We start from the raw sequence: 22,494 nt of genomic DNA, 5'->3' as shown, positions 1-22,494 counted from the left end.
TTCCAGAAATCGAGACAGTTGCAAACAACAGGCTTTTGCAGGAAGGTGTGGCGGTCTTGTGAAAGGTTCAAGGATGAGTTCAGCAGGCCTCCAGACAGTTTCGGCTGTTGTAATGAGCCTGGCTGCCTGTTGAATCATTATGGAAAGCAGTCACTCTGTCTACAGGCAGGGAAATGCAGTGAGTCATCATAAGGGGGGGTTTGAGAACAGGTGGGCAGAAGTGGTAAAGTAGTCATCATGAAAGAGGATGTGTTGGGATACACCTGTAGCTCAGTGGCCCACAGTGCTATTGTTCACGTCAAGTAAACATGTGGGGCTAGCAAACATTATTCTTACATTTGCACTGTCAGAAAAAAGTGTAATTTTAGGACATAAGCTGTGGATAAACCTGGCTTGTGACAAAACCTAAATTTTGATTTAAAGGTATGAATTAATCGATTGATTGCAAAATTCAACCTGGATTACTGAAAATTCAAAGGCCCCAAACTGGACTGGGCCTGGGACAACTTGCTTCTAGCTGATGGTGGTGTTGCCCTCAAGAAAATCAAAATCAAAGTCAAGTCAAGTTTGTTTGTATAGCGCTTTTAACAATAGACATTGTCCCAAAGCAGCTTTACAGAATCTGATCAAAGCCAAATCAAAGTCCTTCCCACACCATGTGGCGCATAGGGCAGCGCCGATCTCCGTTTCCGTAGCCCTCTGCCTTTCGTCTATTACATAGCTAGGGTTACAGTGAGGGGCTAGTCCTCTGGTAATCGCGAGAGTTTGACTCCCCGCTCGCATCTGCATTGCAGCGTGCCTTGCCAGACAGCAGTAGGTACCATTTTTATGATGGTCTTTGGTATGACCCGACCGTGAGTAGAACTCCCAATCTCCTGATCGAGATGCGGACACGCTAACCCCTTAGTACATAACGGTGGTGTAGTGGTTAGCACTGTCGCCTCAGGGCAAGAAGGTTCTGGGTTCGAGCCCAGCGGCCGGCGAGGGCCTTTCTGTGTGGAGTTTGCATGTTCTCCCCGTGTCTGCATGGGTTTCCTCCACAGTCCAAAGACATGCAGGTTAGGCTAATTGGTGGCTCTAAATCGACCGTAGGTGTGAATGTGAGTTTCTGCTTCTCTATGTGGCAGTCCTGTGATGATCTGGTGACTTGTCCAGGGTGTACCCTGCCTCTCGCCCATAGTCAGCTGGGATAGGCTTCAGCTTGCCCGCGACCCAAGGTGAAGCAGCCTTGGGCTGAAGTGCCCTTGAGCAAAGTACCTAATCCCTCCCTGGGTGCTGTAGTACCTGTATGGCTGCCCACTGCTCTGGGTGTGTGTGTGCTCACTGCTTCAGATGGGTTAAAGTGCCATTCCACCATTGGATGTATTTTTTTGGCATAAAATACAATATATTTTATGACAACATGACTAGACAGAGAAATCTTTTAGCTTCAAAATGATATATCAAACATAATTTTTTGACAACGACAAGTATATTAATTTTGCGACCAAAGTCACCTACCCTTTTAATTTCCGCGTGGTAGTGAAATGTGATGTCATCGGCAGGTTCCCCTTCTTGTGTACCACGTCACGTGTGACGTGGTACAGATTATCAGCAATGGCGGATAGAACACGATTGTCAGCTTCGGAAAAGAAGCGAAGGAAAATAGCAAGTGATGCCCAAAGGAGACGGTCGATGGTGAATATCGGCACAGCAATCGACAAGTGGAAATCGCGTTCTATCCGCCATTGCTGATAATCTGTGCCACGTCACACGTGACGTGGTACACAAGAAGGGGAACCTGCCGATGACATCACGTTTCACTACCACACGGAAATTAAAAGGGTAGGTGACTTTGGTCGCAAAATTAATACACTTGTCAAAAAATTATGTTTGATATATCATTTTGAAGCTAAAAGATTTCTCTGTCTAGTCATGTTGTCATAAAATATATTGTATTTTATGCCAAAGAATACATCCAATGGCACTTTAAACGCAGAGGATGAATTTCACTGTGCTTGAGTGTGCATGTGACAAATAAAGTCTTCTCCTTACCTTGAGGATCACTGATATTATTTTTGTAACTTGAGAACAACCTTTTCCTCTCTACACTTTTTTATTTGAGAAAATTATATCTTGATATTTGTTACGGTTCATTTCTAAGGCAACATGTTGCTCGTTACCGGATTTACCGGTTGATGTGTTGAAAGAAACACGCTGGTATTGAGTATGTGCATAATAATAATAAAAAAAAAACTTTGTCCAGAATCCTATCCTAGTGCACTTCAAATATGTTATTAAAACACTAAGGGATTTATTCCACATACGGCTTTATATAGTGGTATAAATTATTTCTGGACACTTTAAGTGCACTGTTATGGAGAAATAAGGCACTGTTTAGTCCAGTATGACGGGTCTTTGGAGCACTATTTAGTGAGACAGGAGCGATTTGGGACGCAGCCGTAGATTTAAACGCAGCTGGGTGGGCGGGCCTTAGCAGCTGGGAACTATTTGACCACGTGACCTTAAGGGCTGGTTCTTTCGTTGTAGGAGCCATCATCATATCAGCCTAATACAAGTCGTGATTAAGAAAAAAAAAAAAAAACAGAGCGGACAGACATGGGTTTGCACAGGAATACAGTTTAAAAGAAGCCTCTGTAAACGCCGCTTGGTTTTCGTGTGTAGGCCATATCAGCTGCAGGTGAGTGTGTTTATGTAAATATGTGTTTATTGGACACAAATTGCGAGGCTTGTGTTGAACTGGGATGTGTGTTTGTGTAGCCAAACATTACATGGTTGTGTTAATAGCCTCCTCATGTTAAATCATCTTCCTGAAACCTGGTAATGTCAATTTATATTACAGGTTTGTCTGAAAACGACGAAATCGAGTGCACAAAATGAGCACTTCCTGTAATCGAATTTTATATATATATATATATATATATATATATATATATATATATATATATATATATATATATATCCGACCATTTTATTAGGTATATCAACCTAGTCCTGATTTCCGGTTCTGTTAATAAATAAACGATTTAAACCTGAAACCTTGGGCATTTGTGTTTCATGAACTTACTTATGACAGCAGAGCGCAACTTTGTGCTGTTATTGAACGCTGCACGGTCGCGTTAAACATGCCTCCTGTCGAAGGTTTGTTAAATTAAACCCTCTTCCGTGGTTAATCTTGCACCTGCTTGGCTAATGAAGTCGTCAGTGGTTTAAATTGTCTTAAAGAAAGGTGTTTTAGCCATGACTGAGTTTAAAAAATGAATAATTTCTAAGACACACGGTTATTACCTGATCTACCGGCTGATGCGTTTAGAGAAATATGCTGCGTTCAAGTGCTACGTCGAATACGACATCCTGACTTGTAACAAATATTACTTTGAAACAATAACAGTCTATTGGAGATCTAGCAGTCTACTTGATGCACTGTTTTGGCATGGGTGTTTTTTTTTTTTTTTAAATAGTTTTACTCCTTTAACTCTGTTGTAAAAGGAAAATGCCGGCGACATGCTTTGCTTTCATTTTGAGTAGGGGGACTGGAACTCCTCCTGTTGAGTCTGGTTTGGTTTTATCTCAGCCTGCTGTTTAATGCACTTAGTCATGAAAGTTATTCAGTCTCTTTCTGAGCTTTTGGTGTTTACTAGACCCTGCAGTCCTACACAAACTTGAGTTTACCTGTGGTATCCTAAAGGATTCTTTTAGTTAGTCTGACTGTAGAAACTGCTTAAGTTGTACACACAATCCTACAAGAGGACTTTTTTTTTTTTTTTTTAGAGAAAATCTTTTCCAAGTCTCACGAGAAACCTTCTTTAATCGTCCCGAGAACCCTTGAGTCATTTTTGCTCCAAGAGCACAGGATGCACCATTGTGTTTTCAGAGACTTGTCCTTTTCTGGTTAGGAGTTGCGCTAGTAATGCGAAACTGTCTTCACTACTGTCTATGGAACTGATAAGATGATGGTGTTTAGTCTCTTTATTGTCGCTGATAACATGTTTAGTTTGAAACCGAGCCAATAGCAGCCATTAAAGACTTGAGGTTTATAAGAGGTCATATGTGTTGCTGTTTTCTTCTTTTCCATTCCAGACAGGATTAATGCTTTAATGTCTTGGGTATTAACCAGCCACTATTACAGGTGCCGTCTGGTTTCTGATCGTCTCTAATAACGTGAGCTACACTTCATTTTAGTGGCACAGTCGCCTCACAGCAAGAAAGTTCTGGGTTCGAGCCCGGCAGCCGGCGGGGGCTTTTCTGTGTGGAGTTTGCATGTTCTCCCGGTGTCTGTGTGGGTTTCCTCCAGCTGCTCCGGTTTCCCCCACAGTCCAAAGACATGGTGGTTTTCTGCAAATTTCTTCAACGTTATCACGTAATTATTAAAATGGTTAACAGATGTATCGTAGGAGGGTGTAGCAACACCACTCTTGATGGGGTTAGTACTCCTCGTTTTCCAAAAGACCGGACGATGAGAGAGAAATGGGAGCGCTTGGTCTACACAGGCTGTGCACTGAAACTGCAAGCTCTCGCAGCCTGCTGGTGCTTCTGCAGGTAATGTCACGAATCTGGCTCCAGACTCCCTTGGGATTTTTCCAGACACGTTTTATTATTATTTTTTTTTTCTCCTGTAGACAGATGGCCTTGTGCAAAATTACCCTTCTGGAAGAGTGTGTAAAGGGACGTACTTTCATATTAAAAAAAATGAAATTGGTCCAGAATATGCACTTTAATGTTGACAGCCTTGGGCTGAGGTGCCCTTGAGCAAGGCACCTAATTCCCAACTGCTCCCTGGGTGCTGTTAGCATGGCTGCCCACTGCTCTGGGTATGTGTGCACTCATTGCTCACGCGTGTGTGCATGTGTGTTTCACTGCTTCAGATGGGTTAAATGCAGAGAGGAATTTCACGAGTGTGTGATGAATAAAGTTGTGCTTTCGTTTCTTTCTTTACGCTCCTGGACACGCGCTTTCTAAGAGTGTGATGGTATGTTCTGTGATAAACCATGATCTTGGTGTTTTTAATGAAACGATATTATACGAGCAAGAGTGCAGTTAAACTGAATATCAGCACAGCCATGATTTGCATGAAGCTGCAGGCTGATGATTCAATATAACTGTACAATTACAAGTGTGATTATTGCTTTTATACAGGGGTTCTTGAGACAAGAAATTAATATCCAGTAACTGATTTTGACCATATCGTGTCTGAAATGTTTTGTTTACTTTTGCTAAAATTGGCATCCGTTAGTCCTTTTTCCATCCTCATGTGATAAGTTTTTTTTTTTTTTTTTTTTTTTTTTTTTTAAATATATTTTAAGTCAAAACTTGTCCAGGAAAAACATTGTTTACCTTGTCTGCTGGGGTCATAAACATTTACTCATCTCATTATCTCTAGCCGCTTTATCCTGTTCTACAGGGTCGCAGGCAAGCTGGAGCCTATCCCAGCTGACTACGGGTGAATAACAAAATTTGAACTAGGAAGTGGAATTTTACATGGTGAGTGGAGTGATGCACACAGTGAAATGTTCTACTAAATATAAACATTTGATCACCATTCGATCAATCAAATTGGTGGACTGGAACGAACAGTTGTATAACGTTGTACCTTTTTGTGAATGAATGAATGAGGAACTTGTACTGTGTTCCCGAAATACATCAGGTGAGTTTCAGTTTTTCTCCACTGAACTGGTTAATGAAACACTACCTTTGGGGTGTGCTTTTTCTACAGCTCTCACTAGTTAGTGACTGATGGATGGGTGTCGTTTGTTTGGTCCCCCCCCCCCCCCCCCAAAAAAAAAAAAAAAAAAAATCAAATGAGCCCTGCAGCAAATCTAACATTGTCATTGTTTTGGGGAGTTCACTGATATAGGAGCATCTTACTTTTATCTAGACTCAAGTGTGATGACAGTACGAGCATGTAGTTGTCACCTTCTTATTTCTATCTTTCATAGTGTCACTGATTTGTCCCTTAAAGCTCATAGGCAACGGTTTTCAATTTATGCCCATTTGAAGCTTTACGTTAAACCCTGTGTAACTTTCTTTTGGTCCCAAGAAGTATTGTTAATAAGTAATAATTAAAATAAGTTGGCGCGGATCGCGGCAAATTTGTTTGGTGATTTTCGTGACCACTTGGCGCGGGACGTCATTCAAGACAAACCGCTTGAGTTGAGTCCACTTCCGTTTACTTACATTGCTGTTCGGCTTGAGTGCAGACGTGCGTTCGGGAATTTCCAAAGAAAAAACATGCCTTATTGTCGTGCACTAAACTGTAACAACGGGACCGGTTCAGGAAGAAGCTTTTACCTTTTTCCGAGAGAGGAGAAGAGGCAGAGAGAGTGGATTGGCTTTTTCCGAAAGAGGAGAAGAGGCCGAGAGAGTAGATTGTACGTGTGAAACAAACTCAAGCAGTCAAAGAAGTGGACCAGCAATGCTCAAGCAAAAAAGAAGATTGGAGGTAAACATTTTTACTTTTGCTTGCAACTGACAAGTCAAGAATCCTGAGGGATCCTGTACAGTCATTGTGGAATTGAGACAAAGGGATATTTCCTTGCTTAGAGTAGGCTATAAATGGTATAATCCCACGGATGGCAGGCTAATGTGGCCTACCGGCGCACTGCCAAGTAATCGTTACTTATATCCACTAGGGAGGGCGGTTTAATTATTCTTCAGAAGGGTTCTTATTTAGTATTACAATGAAAGTAAGAATTTATCATAACTACCAGGATAAATCGTTTGGGTGCGAGTCTTGTTGAGGTCCGGGGTCATCGCGATCAGAGTCGCTGTCCGATTCTGAGGCTGCGCGGTCGAACCAGTGAGCCGCATTCACTGATTGCTTTGTAATGGCCATAGGTTCATACATGTGTGGTTTCACCTCTTGATATTCAATTTGGAGAGTTCCTGCTTCAAAATCGCTTTCAGACAATTTATACACCCTCTCACGACCAAAGTCTGTACACGTGTGCTCGGTTCGCAAGTAAACGCAGAACCGCTCCCAGTCTGTTTGGCTTGAGTGACGTTATGACGACGGTCCCCTGGTGGTGAAAGTGCACATAAGTGAGATGTAAACAAACCTTCGGAAATTGGGCAAAACGGTATATTTTAACCATTTTATTCAATTTTAGGGTGTAAATTGGACACCGGGAAGATTGAATTTGCTTTTTGGGTCGTTCTTCTGGCAATAAAGTTGATTATTTCTATGTTTCACCTCTGACCGTTGCCTATGACCTTTTTAAAGGACAAGCCTTCTCTTTATTACTCTGGTGAGCAGGTGGACTCTTAAAGCAAGTTATCTTGGGCCTCTGCAGTTTATTGAACTTGCAGTGCATGAAGATTCAGGTTTGTTAGGGTTCACTTGCATGACTACAATATCCGTATTGCGAAAGGCCAATACTGTGATGACTGCGGTGACTCAGAGGCCAAAACACTTCCTGATTAAGACAACACGTGCAAATGCATGCATTGATTCGACAACGTGCAGTTGTGTCCCAAAATGTCTTGCAAATTGAGAATGATTAGACATTTCTTCTGTAATTTTTAACCTTAGGCCGTGGTTGTTTTTGGCTTTGACTTGTGAGTGATGGGCACGCCTGTCTCAGCGCTCACCAAACCGAAGTGCTCTCACGCAGTCTAACGTCACTGTTCCAATCTCACAAATACCTTTTTGTATACAGGCCATTCACAGCACATTGTGCTCGTTTTTAATGACCATGCACACTAATAGCCTACTGCTCAGTGTTCTCAGGTTAGCCATCATTTTATGACTACTACTTTAATGTTCACAAAAGATGCTTTTTGCGTAAGTTAGGCACGATGTCTGCCTGCAGCAGTGGCTCATAGTGCTTGGGAGGGGGTCAAAGCGCTTTCAACCAGCACAGTTCATCAGGTGTGTCTCTAGAACGATCTGCTCTATAATAAATGTGGCTTTAATGTGGGATATCCCATCACCCAACATGTAAAGGATCATATCTTGTCATATGGGAATACTAGACTCTTGATTGTGACTTGCATGAAATAATCGAACATGTGTATAAATGTACTCCCTGTCCACTTTAATAGGAACAGCTAATTGTGTGGCAGCAACACACTGCGAAAAATCATGCGACTACCGGTCAAGAGCTTTCACATCAAACATAAGAATTGGGGGGGTGTCCCCTCTGTGGCACGGTTTTTGGTGCCAGATGGGCTGGTTTGAGGTTCAGAAAACCTGATCTGGTATTTTCACACAGTTTGTACATAATGCCTGAATGTTAACTGAAGATCTTGATCTGTTTGATTATATGCACTATGGTGGTGTAGTGGTTAGCGCTGTCGCCTCAGAGCAAGAAGGTCCTGGGTTGGAGCCCAGCGGCCTGCGAGGGCCTTTCTGTGTGGAGTTTGCATGTTCTCACCATGTCTGCGTGGGTTTCCTCCGGGTGCTCCGGTTTCCCCCACAGTCCAAAGACATGCAGGTTAGGCTAATCGGTGGCTCTAAATTGACCGTAAGTGAGAATGGGTGTCTGTGTCAGCCCTGCGATAATCTGGTGACTTGTCCAGGGTGTGCCCCGCATCTCGCCCATAGGCCAAGTTTACATTAGACCGTATCTGTCTCGTTTTCTTCGCGGATGCACTGTCCGTTTACATTAAAACGCCGGGAAACGGGAATCCGCCAGGGTCCACGTATTCAATCCAGATCGTGTCTGGTCCGGTGCTGTGTAAACATTGAGAATACGCTGATACGCTGTGCTGAGCTCTAGCTGGCGTCGTCATTGGACAACGTCACTGTGACATCCACCTTCCTGATTCGCTGGCGTTGGTCATGTGACGCGACTGCTGAAAAACGGCGCGGACTTCCGCCTTGTATCACCTTTAATGAAAGAGTATAAAAGTATGAAAATACTGCAAATACTGATGCAAATACTACCCATTGTGTAGTTATGATTGTCTTTAGGCTTGCCATCCTTCCACTTGCAAGTGGTAAGTGATATGCGCTGGGATCACACACACAGCGGCTCAGTCCCGAATCACTGCTCGTGCGCTATACTCGCGCGCGCTCTGTGAGCTGCGCAGGGCCGGAGTGCGCACCCTCCAGAGGGCACTCGCTGTTCAGGGCGGAGTGATTTAGAGCGCAGGATGCCTGCGGAGCCGAGCGTATCCGTGTATTGGTGTTGCTGTGTGCACGCTAATCGTTTTAAAAACGTTAATCTGATGATCCGCTGATACGGTCTAATGTAAACCCCACCATAGTCAACTGGGATAGGTTCCAGCTTGCCTGCGACCCTGTAGAACAGGATAAGCTGTTACAGATGATGGATGGATGTGCTGTGCTACTGCCATGTGATTTTTGATTGAGTGGATAACTGCATGAATGTACAAGTGTTCCTATTGGACAGTATATCCAGGGGTTTTCCTTCAAAAGTACTTTATCAACTGTGGAAGCTAAGTGTGACACAGTATTAGGAGGGTGCCCCCTTCCAAAATGTTTTCTATGTACAATTACTGAAGTGCACTTTCTGGATTTGTGTGTGTGTGTGTGTGTGTGTAGGAACAGGATTGGTTAGAACTTGAGTTGTTGCTTTGTGTTTACTGTCAGCAAGGTTTTGGTTTCTGATGTCTGTTTTTGGCCTGGTTTTCAGAGTTACGTAACTGGATTAAATTGGTGAAAACTCATTAGGCTAACAAGATTTTGGGGTTCAGTATTCAGCACTCACTGAGGCCTATTGAGTGTTGATCTTGCACTAAGCTGATTTGCACTCTAGTGCAGTCACGTGTGCCTGTAGCCTGAGCTGGTTGACTGCGAATGGTGGAAGCCTGCGTATTGAAATAGTAAGCAGACTTTTTCTCTCCAATGTTTATTCCACACTTATTAATAAGTGTTGATCCTCTGACAGTCTGATACAGTGGTAATTGTGTGGTGAGGCATGTGAAGTCTGCTGTGGGGATAAATTGGTACCACAGGCTTTGCTGAAACATGAACCACAGGGCCAGTGAGCACAGACATAACCAACGCACCTTTTATTGTAATGAATATAAGACGAGGGTAGCTGCTGAAGCTATGATCACAATGCCGCAAGATGAAAACATATTTTCTGCATCAAATTTGGAAAGTTTTTTTTTTTTTTTTTTTCTCTCCTCCTTCCTTGAATGCAAATCCATTGTAAACTGTGTGGTTAGTAAAAACACTCCAATGGCAAAACTCGGTGTCTGATAACTCTCAAGTCTGCATCAAACGCTAATAAATATTTTGGTGTAATTAGCCTACAAATTGTCATTTATATAATACGTTTTCACAATAAATCAGGACAGCCTTGTAGTTTCCCCTAAACTGTCTTTCATCCAGGTCCTAAAAAGGTCCAATATTATACTGTCATTAATAAAAAGTAACTAGAATTTAGACCAGCTGGCTAATTCACAATGAGCACATTCGTAGAGTAAAAGTGGTCTACTATGGTTAATTGATGTGCATTTAAAGGGATGGACAACTCACTTGCTCAGGTGCCCAGGACAAGATTACATGCTCAGGCTATTTGGTTTCTGTTCGTATTTACCCAGCAGACAAGTAAGCGGAGTAGGCTAGCAGTCACCAGGTTCACCAACCAAAGACAAAAGCCAATTCAATTTGCTATTGATTTGTGTAAAGTAAAAGCATTTGTTTAATAAGCATAGTTAAACAAAATGTGCTTCATTGTGGTGCTATAACTTCAGTGGATGCTACTGGTTCTGAGTCTCAGTGCCTGCTGCACTACACACAGGCTTTTACTAGTCTGGCTGGAGTTTCCCCAAAAGCATCATAGCACAAAGGTCATCGTTAAATGGTAGCGCAAGCAGCACAATAAACACACCCTCCTAGTTAAGATGCTCTTAGCGTTAAGAGGTTTTTGGGAAACCCATCCCTGATTTAGATTGCACAAATAACATGCAAGCTTCTCAGAATTTTTGGCATGAGCACAAGTGTGGTGATCTTTCTCAGAAATGAGTGATGGAGGAATTTACTCATTTGTGTTTGCACTTAACCAGCTAATATCATTTGTTAGCTTGACCCTCTCCCCACTTTATTTATTATTATTATTATTATTACTACTTTTTTAATGGCCTGGTCAGTTAAAGGGGAAGAAAGGGCAATATATACGGTTGCTGATGTGACAAAGTAATGTATTCTATCAAATTTATGTACTAGAAAACAACGAAATATCTTGGTAATTGTAAATAATAGTCGGTACGCTAAACCGCACAAGAGTCGCCATTTTTAAGACTGTGACGTCAGCCCTGCCCACTGCACTAGGAGAGAAGCGTGTAATTATGGCGTCGGGCGCATCAACTGAAAGCGACAGCTCTGTCGAATCGTATGAAGAGATCCTGCAAGACACACTGCAAGCAGGCTATGGCTTAGAAGGGTACCAGTTTGAACCTAGGAGAGGTACTCTCGACTCCGGTGATGACGAAAGAAGAGAAGAAAGCTCAAACTCGCTTGGTGTTTTTCAGCAGAAACGAGTGAAAAGACACGTCTGGAGGATCGTTATGCTTTCCATCGGTCCTGTTATTTCACCCGAAAGCAACACACTGGCATTGTGTAGCCGATCACTTACAATTCATCCTACTTTCCGATTCACACGTGCTATTCCCAACCTCAATGAGCCAACACAACTGGGCACATGCATATGTCATGAGTGTTACGCAGAGAAAATGAACGTGTATTCTGATTGGATAAAATTAATATCATGGCGGGCTGTTCAAACTGCGGAAATAGTTTGCTCGAGCTACTTTCAAAACACTATAACTTTCCAACCTTAGAACAAAACTTTTGTAAGTCTTGAATAAGGTTCGTCAATGTGTGTTTTATTGTTATATTTACTCTATATATTGCCCTTTTCTTCCCCTTTAAGGGAAGCCATGGCCAAATTATTAGAGAAACTGCTTTGGGACCAAAAGGTCACTGGTTCAATTCCCTGAACCAGCAGGACTGGCTCAAGTGCCCTTGAGCAAGGCACTGAACCCCCAACTGCTCTGGCAAGAGTGGCAGCGTGCCTTGTCTGATTAGTCAAAGAAAAACTGATGTGATTATCAGTTCGGGCAGGAACCCGGCCATGACCAATGATCGGTTTCTGGGTAGACAAAATCTGGAACTTGGTAGCACACTGTGGAGTTCACTAATGGATTTGTATTTCTGTCTGTGCTTTTTTTTTTTTTTTTTTTTTTGCAGTATCTTGATGCTGTTCATCCATTAATCCACTGTTTTAATCATAACTTCAGTCCATGTAGGCAAAGGACCAAACCCTTACTATTTGCTGCAGCCTAACTATTTGGCTTGCAAAATCTAAAAAAAGTGTACGAAAGTCCAATACCCAGCCTGTAGACTATAAATGAACACATGGCAGTGAGACGAGGTGATGGATTCCATGCCAAAACTGGACTGGATAACCATGTATGCTGCCTAAAGCACTGCAACACACAACCAGGGTTCCCCCTGGGTTCTGAAAAACACTCCACTGCTTTCCTTGAAAAATAAAGTTCAGTAAGGGTTCACTTTTTTAAGTCTGTACCGTTTTAGTTACTGACTTATCCAATTGGACTTGATACAGATTTGTACCAACTAAACTGGTACAATACAAATATTTGTACAGATACAGCTAGGCCTCTCCATTACATTTAAAATTTGGATTCCACTCCATCCTCTAATAAGAGACTTGATTTTGGGCAGCCTGCACACCATCAGGCTAAAATAAACCGCTTTAGTTTGAGCTTACTTAAGGTTATTTTAGCATGGAATTATTCAAGAGATATTAGGATTCCCTTCAGCCTACTCAATACACAACTTGATTCACAATTGAGCAGGGTCAAGAAGAATCTGGGAACAACCAACAGGGAAGGAATCTGATTTTTTCCTGTCAATTTATGAACTGAAGACAGAATGATGCTGCAGTTTTCATTATCCGTTAGTTAGACCAGTACTGTTTCTATTCTAGCTGTTGAAAAGACCAGAGGAAAGCGGAGTATTTCTTGGGCTTGTATAATTTTTTTTTTTTTTTTTTAAACGGGAGATTGGCATCGATAAGTTGGAGGTGAAATCTAATTTTACAAGGTTATATCACCCACACACATTAAAAGATTGACCTCCTTTTAGGGATTTTTTGCACTGTGCTCTTTATGTACTTCAGTTTCTGTCTTAACACCCATAATGTCTCAGGAAACTGACGTATGTGTCAATGAACTTTTATCACTACTAAAAGTTGATCCTCGGTTTCAAAAATAATTTCTCGCTCACACCTCTCTCCTTTAGGACCACAAAGACACCAATTCTAAGATGTGTTATATTACAACATTCAGAATCCCAGATTACCTCCAAGTCAGTTGTTTTCTATTAATCTTTTACGTTTATTGAGGGTAATACCCAGGGACAATAGCCCTGAGTGATGGGTCCAAACGACACCACAGTTGCCCCTTTTCCACCAAAGCAGTTCCAGGGCTGGTTCGGGGCCAGTGCTTAGTTTGGAACCGGGTTTTCTGTTTCCACTGACAAAGAACTGGCTCTGGGACCAGAAAAACCGGTTCCAGGCTAGCACCAACTCTCTGCTGGGCCAGAGGAAAGAACCGCTTACGTCAGCGGGGGGGCGGAGTTGTTAAGACCGACAACAATAACAAGACCGCAAAAGATCGCCATTTTTAAGCGACGAGAAGCAGCAGCTGTACAAACGTGAAGTCATCCATTGTTGCTGCTGCTTCTTCCGCGTTGTTTTTGCTTCGATATTCACGGCAAGGTTTATGCAAACGTAGCGACGTAACTGACGTATACAGCGATGTAATGACGTGTCTTCTCTTAGCACCACGAGCGATGGAAAAGCAAGCAGTGTTAACCACAAGAACTCGACACGCTGCGCTGCCTGAAACATTGCTCCCTTCAGTCACTTGCCGGCTGACAGCACTTTCACCTTGGCTTGCATTTAAAAAAAAAAAATTATTAATTAATTAAACCAACCCCTGTATTACTGATGCTGTCTGATGTGGTCGGGGCTCGGAGTGTGCCTCGCCCGTGGCTATTTTGGCCCTTAAATCATCTTCAGTGCTTGAAGAAGCCTGCTCAAAAAACTGGCAGTTTACTGTACCGTTGTTTGGTTCACGCAGAGTTGATTACACCACCACATCAGGCCGATTTAAGACGCATTGCGATTTGGTCAAAAGCTTGGTGCTCATTTGGTTGTGTAGTCAATTTTTATTGGTCACAAGCACGTGCTCATTGTTTACTCTCTGGCTTCCCGCAGTCTCTTCACTGGGGTCGGGTTTCAGCAGACGGAGGGATTTTCAGCCAAGATGACTTATGATAATGATGACCGTTTGTCACTGTGAGTAGACGGATTATGTTCGTGAATGACGAGGGTGATGAGCGCCAGTGGGAACCTTGCAAGACACCTGCATATTCCGATCACATCAGCCACTTGCGCTAAACTAAAATGGCATGAACTTTTGGAGTGTTTAAAATTTATTTCTTGTAGAACCACCCCCCGGTGGCGCATTAATCAAGCAGTTCATCAGTTGAGAATGATGACTGCCACAGCACTGATTTTCAATACTGTTTATTGACCAATCCCATCCTCTTCTAATTGAACACCACTGCCTCTGAGAGTTCGAGCCGGTCGTCTTTCCTGAAATGCTGCGATTGTTTCTACTGACTGTCAACTATTGATTTGTGTTCCACTGTAAAATGTGAGGTTTCTTTGTAATTATACAACAAAGGTTTCTCCAAAGTTGGCGGTCAGATGTAATATTTATTTGTATATCAGTATCGACAAAAGCATGATGTTTGATATTGGGCTCTGGTTGAAGATTGGTGCTGATATGAGGTATCGCTTAGCTTTTGTTGGAGTGAAGGATTTAAAAAAATGTATTTAAAGCAATGCGGTTTTGAGCAGCTGACTGTCTTGTATTCGGTGAGGATTCTTTTGATGGTACGTGCAGTCTGCATACTTCTGCTGAAAGGGATTCTCTCTTCTAGGGTTCTACAGAGAACCTGTAATGGTTTCCCTCAGAGGGACAACCGGAGAACAATGGGCTTCATTTCTCAGGGCTGGATATTTGTGTAAATTGAGCATTTACACAGATTTGGGCTTGCTGAAAAGCCCTTAAATTGGGGCAGTGGTGTACCCTATTCCTGCTCCTGTGTGTAAATGTATGCATAAGAAATTGATGTAAACCTTGACCAACTTTTGAATTCTACTATATGCAGCAAGTTGCTGCATTTTATATATGGACTATGCTGTTGAGTTCAGATCCCTACTTTTTTTTTTTTAATAAATTAAGAGCCATGCATTGTGTCATGAAGGCCTAAATGGCATTTTTAAGGGAATTACTGGGTGGATGGATGGATGAATAGGGTCTCCAAAAATGAGTCTGGTGTAGCAAAAATAAATTGAGTAATTTGAGACGTGTCAAAATGACCATTTTCAGAATTAAAAGTAAGGCGGGGTACACCCTGGACAAGTCGCCAGGTCATCACAGGGCTGACACATAGACACAGACAACCATTCACACCTACGGTCAATTTAGAGTCACCAGTTAACCTAACCTGCATGTCTTTGGACTGTGGGGGAAACCGGAGCACCCGGAGGAAACCCACGCGGACACGGGGAGAACATGCAAACTCCACACAGAAAGGCCCTTGCCGGCCACGGGGCTCGAACCCAGGACCTTCTTACTGTGAGGCGACAGCGCTAACCACTACACCACCGTGCCGCCCCCAAATAAATATGCTATGCGTTAACATCAGGTTACAGCTGATTTTCTCCTAACTTGATTTTAAGATGATGCCTTAAACATATGATCTCATTTTAAAAATGGTTAAATTTGGTGCATATTACATAGGCATCATCTTGACGAACTTCATGAGGTAGTCACCTGGAATACTTTAATGGGTGTGGCTCGTCAAAAGTTAATTATAGAATTTCTTGCCTCCTTAATGCGTTTGAGATCATACAGGAAATGGCCTTATTCCACAACTGTAGTAATCCATATGTCATGGACCACTCAACTAAGTAAAGAGAAACGACATCCATTATTACTTTGACATGAAGTGTCTTAATTAATAAAAATAAAACGTTTTATATGATGTATGTAAAAATGCGTGCGCACACAGGAAGTTGACTGAAATTCATTTTCAGAAGCAGAAGTGATCCGGCGGTGTATAAAAGGAGCCAGAAACTGAGGCAGTGCAAATGGCGGAGTTGTTACTGGAAGAGTCAGCACATAATGAATGCGCTTAGGAGACAATGGATATCTAGAAACCAGTGTATGATTTTTATTTATTTTTCTCAGAGGGTGATTAAGTTGGGTGTGTTTGCCACAGCATCTGGCCAATTTTAAAACGCTTTGCTGTGGTTTGGCCTCCCCTGATGGCAGAGAATCAGTAATACCTTTTTTCTGGATGGGTGTTTGTTTTTCCCCTAAACCATTTTCTTTTGACCTCCCTTGTATTGTACTGGATGGATGATGCCAAACTCGCGTCTGTATTTTCTCTATACATATTTTTGCTTTTTTTCAGGTGCTGTGACTCCACTGGATACACTGCTTTAAAAAAAAAAAAATCTTGTAAAGAAAGCACAACTTTATTCATCACACACCTTGTGAAATTCCTCTCTGCATTTAACCCATCTGAAGCAGTGAACACACACTTGCACATGAGCAATGAACACGCACACCCAGAGCAGTGGGCAGCCATGTTAACAGCGCCTGGGGAGCATTTGGGAGTTAGGTGCCTCGCTCAAGGGCGCCTCAACCCAAGGCCATCCCATATTAACCTAACTGCATGTATTTGGACTGTGGGGGGAAACCGGAGCACCCAGAGGAAACCCATGCAGACACGGGGAGAACATGCAAACTCCACACAAAGGCCCTCGCCAGCCATTGGGCTTGAACCCAGAACTTTCTTGCTGTGAGGCGACAGTGCTAACCGCTACACCACCGTGCTGCCCAATGTCAAACGTACTCCTGCCTCTGAGAAATCCTTCTTTTCTCATTTAGTATCCATTTTGCACTCAATTGTGACCTTGGCCTCTTAGTGAGGTTTTTGGGCATCACCAAATGCAAATCAGTTGTGGCATGCATGCATCTAGGAACTTACAAGTGACCTGTCATTTATCAACATACACACCTGAATGCAAAAAAAGCAGTATTTATTAGCTTTTTTTTTTTTTTTAAGTTTGGTTTGGCTTCTGCAAACTTTTACACACATTTCTGAGCACGTGCCAAATCTTGCTGTTGTAACTTTTATTTAATAGTGTTTTGGTAAAGTTAAACATGGATATCCTCTCTTTATCTCAGGCTATGCTTATCTGTAACTGCTTTTGGTTGTATGTTGGTTAATATAACAGACTTGAAGCTTGAGGAGAACTGGCCTACACTCTGAGGGGGGGGGGTTCAAGAATTTTGCTCCTATATATAAAAAGAACTGATATATGCGCCATTTTGTGTTTTTGAATCGAACAGGAGCAGTTGAATTTGGATGGGTTTTTTTGGGGAAACTGCTCACTTTGCCTGACTGAGACAGTGTGTCTGAAGATCTAGACGTGACACTATCCTTCATTATGTTTCCAAATTTGAGCAAAGTTTATAGCAGATGTGAGTGGGAAGAGTGTCCTGTAGAGTAGGCAGCATGTATCTAGAGGTGGTATTGGGTTGTTCTAGTTATTGCCCTATTTTACTCATCAATTGAATTGAACATGTTCAATCCAGACTCGGTATCCCAAAATCAAGTAGGTCTGTAAATAATCTCTACTTGGACCTGATGACTCTGTCAGTGGAAAATCTCAGGAAGGAGCTCTAGCGGTCCGATCAGGATCTGAGAAATTATGCATTTTAAATAATGAGCCTAATATCTGAGGTTTCCTGTAGTCAGTTGTGTAGATACTTTTAATCAAATATCCCATGCACTGAGAGGCTCCGGTTGAAATTATGCATTCTCTGAGGTGACTGGCATAGTACTATTTTGTCGGGATGCAACCAGTCACCTCAGAGAATTGTAGGTACGGTCCCTTTTAAGAACTACATTTTCCCATCAGCCAACTTTCGCGTTGGCCTACGTCACGCCTGGGCGGGATCACCTACGTCACATCCTCTTTGAAGCCATAAGTAACGGAACACGTTTCCGCTCTTCCTCTTTCCGTCTGGACCAGCTGTCTGCAGGCACAAAGAGATTCGCTCCGCCGAGCAAACCAGATAAAGACGTCTTTTTCTCAAGAATCAGAGTTTCGCGCTTTTCTTTAGTTCACCTTTGGCCACGGTAGATTCTAGAATCGTGCGATTTTAAACTGAGTTACAACCGGTTTTCAGTTATTCATTATAAGTACGTACGGACTGCAGCCTAAGCAGTTAATGTTAGAAGCGACCGGCTCCTTCTAACAAAGTGCTGTGCACGTTATTTCAATCAGGCTTTCTTCCCACGAACTACAAAGCGTCAGATCAAGAATTTCCTGCCCTCTACAGAAGTCTTCACGAGCTCCTGTAAAATTCAGCATCTTCGTAGCTTCTCTGTATTCCTATACAGAGGCAAGGTACTGGACCAGATTTGGCATTTTGGGCAAAAAGACTAGTCTTGGGAATTAGTTTATTTACGTAGTGTGAGTTTAAACTCAGGAACTGTTTAAGTGTGCACACTGTGTTTACATCATTGTTCTATTTTTGATCTCTCAATTGTTTAATAGACAGGTTTTGCATGCCCCCTTTTCTAACACTAATTTCATTATTTACACACACTTTGACCTCATCAAGATTTCAGTGAATTTGGTAATGTTATAAAGCTGGTGGGTTAGCTGCTATGGCTAATTCTTCTGTCTCATTAGCATCCAGGGCTAATTGTATTGTCTCCAGGGACTGTAAGGCCTCACCACGTGGACACACACAAAATACACCTCAGTTAGCATCCCACGCTAGCCTTTTGGTTAGGACATAGGCCTCACAACACACCTTAGCTAGCTTAAAGAGCTAGCTTAGCTTAGCTCTTTTGTTCTATAAAGAAACATGTGGTGACACCCCTCCCGTTCTTTATCACGAGGTCCTTTGTCTCAACTTTAGATAATATTCCAAGCCCTGATTCAATTCAACCTTTATACTGCATTCCCCCGTGCCCACATTCAAATCCACATATCACGGATGACCATTTGAATGTATTTCAGTTGCTAATATTTAATTTATCTCACACGCACGCGCGCATGTATCTCACGGTTTGCTGCTGACTATTTGAAGATTTCAACTGCCATTATTCATTTTATCTTTGTTATAATAAATTCAATTAATTATTGAAACTGTTTATTTTGTTCCGATATTTTTGAAGTTACTCAATCTCAAAGGATTCCAAGGTGCATATAGGTTGTGTAATATGGTAAGTGATCATAATAATTTGGAATATACCATAATTTAGTTGTTTAATTTATTAAGCATCAAAATTAAAGGTATTATTTAATGAGACTGATCACTTAATTACTAATTGCACCTACAGAATCCATAATTATCATAGCCTCTCCGTTCATGGTATATATTTGATTTTTATATCCCTCATCAAAAAGTTCCAAACTAAGTGTTAAGATTGAATCTCGGCATAAAGTCACAGGAGGCAGCCATGTTTGTTTACGTCAGAACGACCTTCAACTTGTGCATGTGCAGTGTTCCATGCTATCACCTGTCATGATGTGTAGATCTACATGTGCACATGCTCACGGAGCCTCAGCTGAGACTCGAGTCGGTTGTATAGCTTGAAATTGTGACGACAGTTCATGGTATATCCAGGATATACCATGACTGACTCACACTTGTTTTTTGGAAATCACGAGATTCGTTGCTTTAATCAATGGTGGAATTATGTGAGCCATCTTTGGCCAATCCCTGCACGGGGGAATTTTTTTTTTTTTGATGAGGGATCTATTATAGATTATACATGTGTACATGTTTCAAAAACTCCAATGGTGCATTAAAGTCGTATACAAGGTGAGATTTGCTAGGTGCATAATATGCTTGAGCACTGATCTGAGGAGCATTTAAAAAAAAAAAGTTACGCATGTATGATTGTGTAACTGTTATAGGATGTTAATTGGCTGCTGTTACACTTCAGATGTAAACTGTTCGATAACCTAAGGTCACCTTGCTTTCTTTAGAACACTACGTTATGGAGTATTGGGACTTCACAGAATCTTCATTTTTAATAAAGATTGCTCAGCCTTTCCAGCTTTTTGACTAACAACATTTGACATACAGCTCAACTCTTTTTTTTTTTTTTTTTCGATTACCTTAACATTTTAAATGGTAACTGAAGTCAAATTTTTTTGTAAATCAAAATTCTATTTCTGGGGCGGCACGGTGGTGTAGTGGTTAGCGCTGTCGCCTCACAGCAAGAAGGTCCTGGGTTCAAGCCCCGGGGCCGGCGAAGGCCTTTCTGTGCGGAGTTTGCATGTTCTTCCCGTGTCCGCGTGGGTTTCCTCCGGGTGCTCTGGTTTCCCCCACAGTCCAAAGACATGCAGGTTAGGTTAACTGGTGACTCTCTAAATTGAGCGTAGGTGTGAATGTGAGCGTGAATGGTTGTCTGTGTCTATGTGTCAGCCCTGTGATGACCTGGCGACTTGTCCAGGGTGTACCCCGCCTTTCGCCCGTAGTCAGCTGGGATAGGCTCCAGCTTGCCTGCGACCCTGTAGAAGGATAAAGCGGCTAGAGATAATGAGATGAGATGTCAAAGCAATGGCTGTAAACGAGATTTGCTGAGGCCTGTGCAAGACATCGTAGGATGGAAATAAAACTTGCAGTAGGAATCAAAGTGACCAACATCTGCCAACGTTGTCAAAAGATGCGCGTGTCCTCTTTTTCAAATTCTGATGTAATCAAGCCGGAAGTTTTCCCTGTGTCCAAAATTGCTCCCTACTCCTTATATAGGGCACTATATAGTGGGGACCCCATTTTGTAGTGCTATCCGAAACCTTAGTGAGGATTGTGTGGGCAAATGCGCTCAGTACATGTATTATTACAAATGTACGCATGTATTTATTTTGAAAACCCACCAGCCACCTGATCTGGCATGCTTTAATTGTGCAACAGTAATGACGTAAATACCAGTGCAACGGACTAGTCCTTATCCTGCCGTCTTTCCAACTCCTCTACTCCACGTTGGTTCAGAGTCGTATGGAATAATCTCAATCACTGATGAAGCTGGCAAATCTTGAAATTAATCTAAATCGGAATTTGGCGAGCTGGCCGCTGTGTAAACGGTTTTCAAAATGGCGGCGCTGACCCTTCACGTTTGAAGTCTCGCACAAGTCTCGTGAAGATCGCGCGGATAAGAGACTCCTGCCGTGGACCACACGAACTACATTCAGCATGGCTAAAAACCGAAAAGGGTGGTAAGTGTAATGTATGCCAATACAAGTCACGATATAAGGTTAATAAAACCAAAAACGTAGTTGAATAACACGTTAATTAAGAAATAAAGCAAGTTTAAAAATGACTTCAGTTCCCCTTTAACAGGTAAAAGTGAGTGAGAGAAGGGGAAACGTTGCTGGGAATGTACTGTAAGGAGAGCGTGGGGTTATTATAAGTCATTGGCTTTGTTTTATGACACCTGTTGGTGAATGGCTGTGACACTTAACTAAAGTGATAAGATTTGTTATCGTTATCACAAGCAATAACGATCGTATGGTAAACCAGTCATCATTAAGTCACAGCATGTTTCAGAACCTTCTAGAGGAGCTTTCTTCTTCTAGAGGATGCCTAGGAGATATTCGTTTATATTTTAAATCTGCAAACAGCCCTTTTCTTTTTAAGTTACGCCCAAATCAATGTTTACCATCTCCATAGGCAGATCATAAGAATCATAAATGGAGAGTTAGAGTTTCAATGTAATTGTGCCAATAAAAGTGGTATCTTTTTGTTGGCCAAGCAGTTAACCTTATGTGAGCTTGTTCTGTTAATCAATGGCTTTAAATGCCTGACAAATTTCTGAGCTGTGAAAATGGCATTTTTGCTAGATCTAGAACTGTATTCTTCTCTTTAGCCTTAGCCATTTTTCTGGCACAGCTGCATGCTGGTTTGTCTTGGTACCCCACAGCTTGTTCATGAATGTGTTGATTTTAAAACATTTTTCTCTGTGGTGTCTTCATTATTATGTCTCCACCAGTAATGATGGTGGATGGCTGCACTGTTCACTGTCTGAGTGTATGGGTTTGGGCTTGCTCTTGTTTTTGTGTCTTCAATTCAAGCTAAATGACTCGATGCCAGTGCTTCTGTGGTTTGCAGCTGGTGTTACTGCTTTGCATGTTCTCTGTGGTTGTGCAGAAAGTTGGCTGCTGAGCATCAAGAGAGGATTTTGAATGTGTGGTGAAGGTTCCTCCATGGACCATTAACCTTGTGGAACATGACCTTTCTGAATAAAAGTGAATGTGTTTTACATGCAACAGATATTTGGCGCATGTTTTACGATGCGATGTACACTCAAAAGCTTCCCATTTGGGGTGAGGTGATCTGGTTTTGCAGATTGAATCCAGCAAATCTGTAATGCCATAATTGAGGAGG

General features: G+C 42.1%; 1 protein-coding gene across 2 annotated transcripts in view; it reads left to right on the top strand.

The window, feature by feature from the left end:
• Positions 1-2,507: 2,507 nt before the first annotated feature.
• The window catches only part of spsb1 (splA/ryanodine receptor domain and SOCS box containing 1), a 33,774-nt gene continuing 13,787 nt past the window's right edge, over positions 2,508-22,494 (top strand). For both annotated transcript variants that reach the window (XM_060936968.1, XM_060936967.1), the window contains exon 1: positions 2,508-2,680. The gene's annotated coding sequence lies outside the window, so the exon portion shown is untranslated. The remainder of the gene's footprint in view (positions 2,681-22,494) is intronic.

Source organism: Neoarius graeffei, chromosome 13, assembly GCF_027579695.1.
Source record: "Neoarius graeffei isolate fNeoGra1 chromosome 13, fNeoGra1.pri, whole genome shotgun sequence".
Classification (NCBI taxonomy): domain Eukaryota; kingdom Metazoa; phylum Chordata; class Actinopteri; order Siluriformes; family Ariidae; genus Neoarius; species Neoarius graeffei.
Note: the sequence above shows the minus strand (reverse complement) of the source record. Positions and strands in the feature narration are given on the sequence as shown.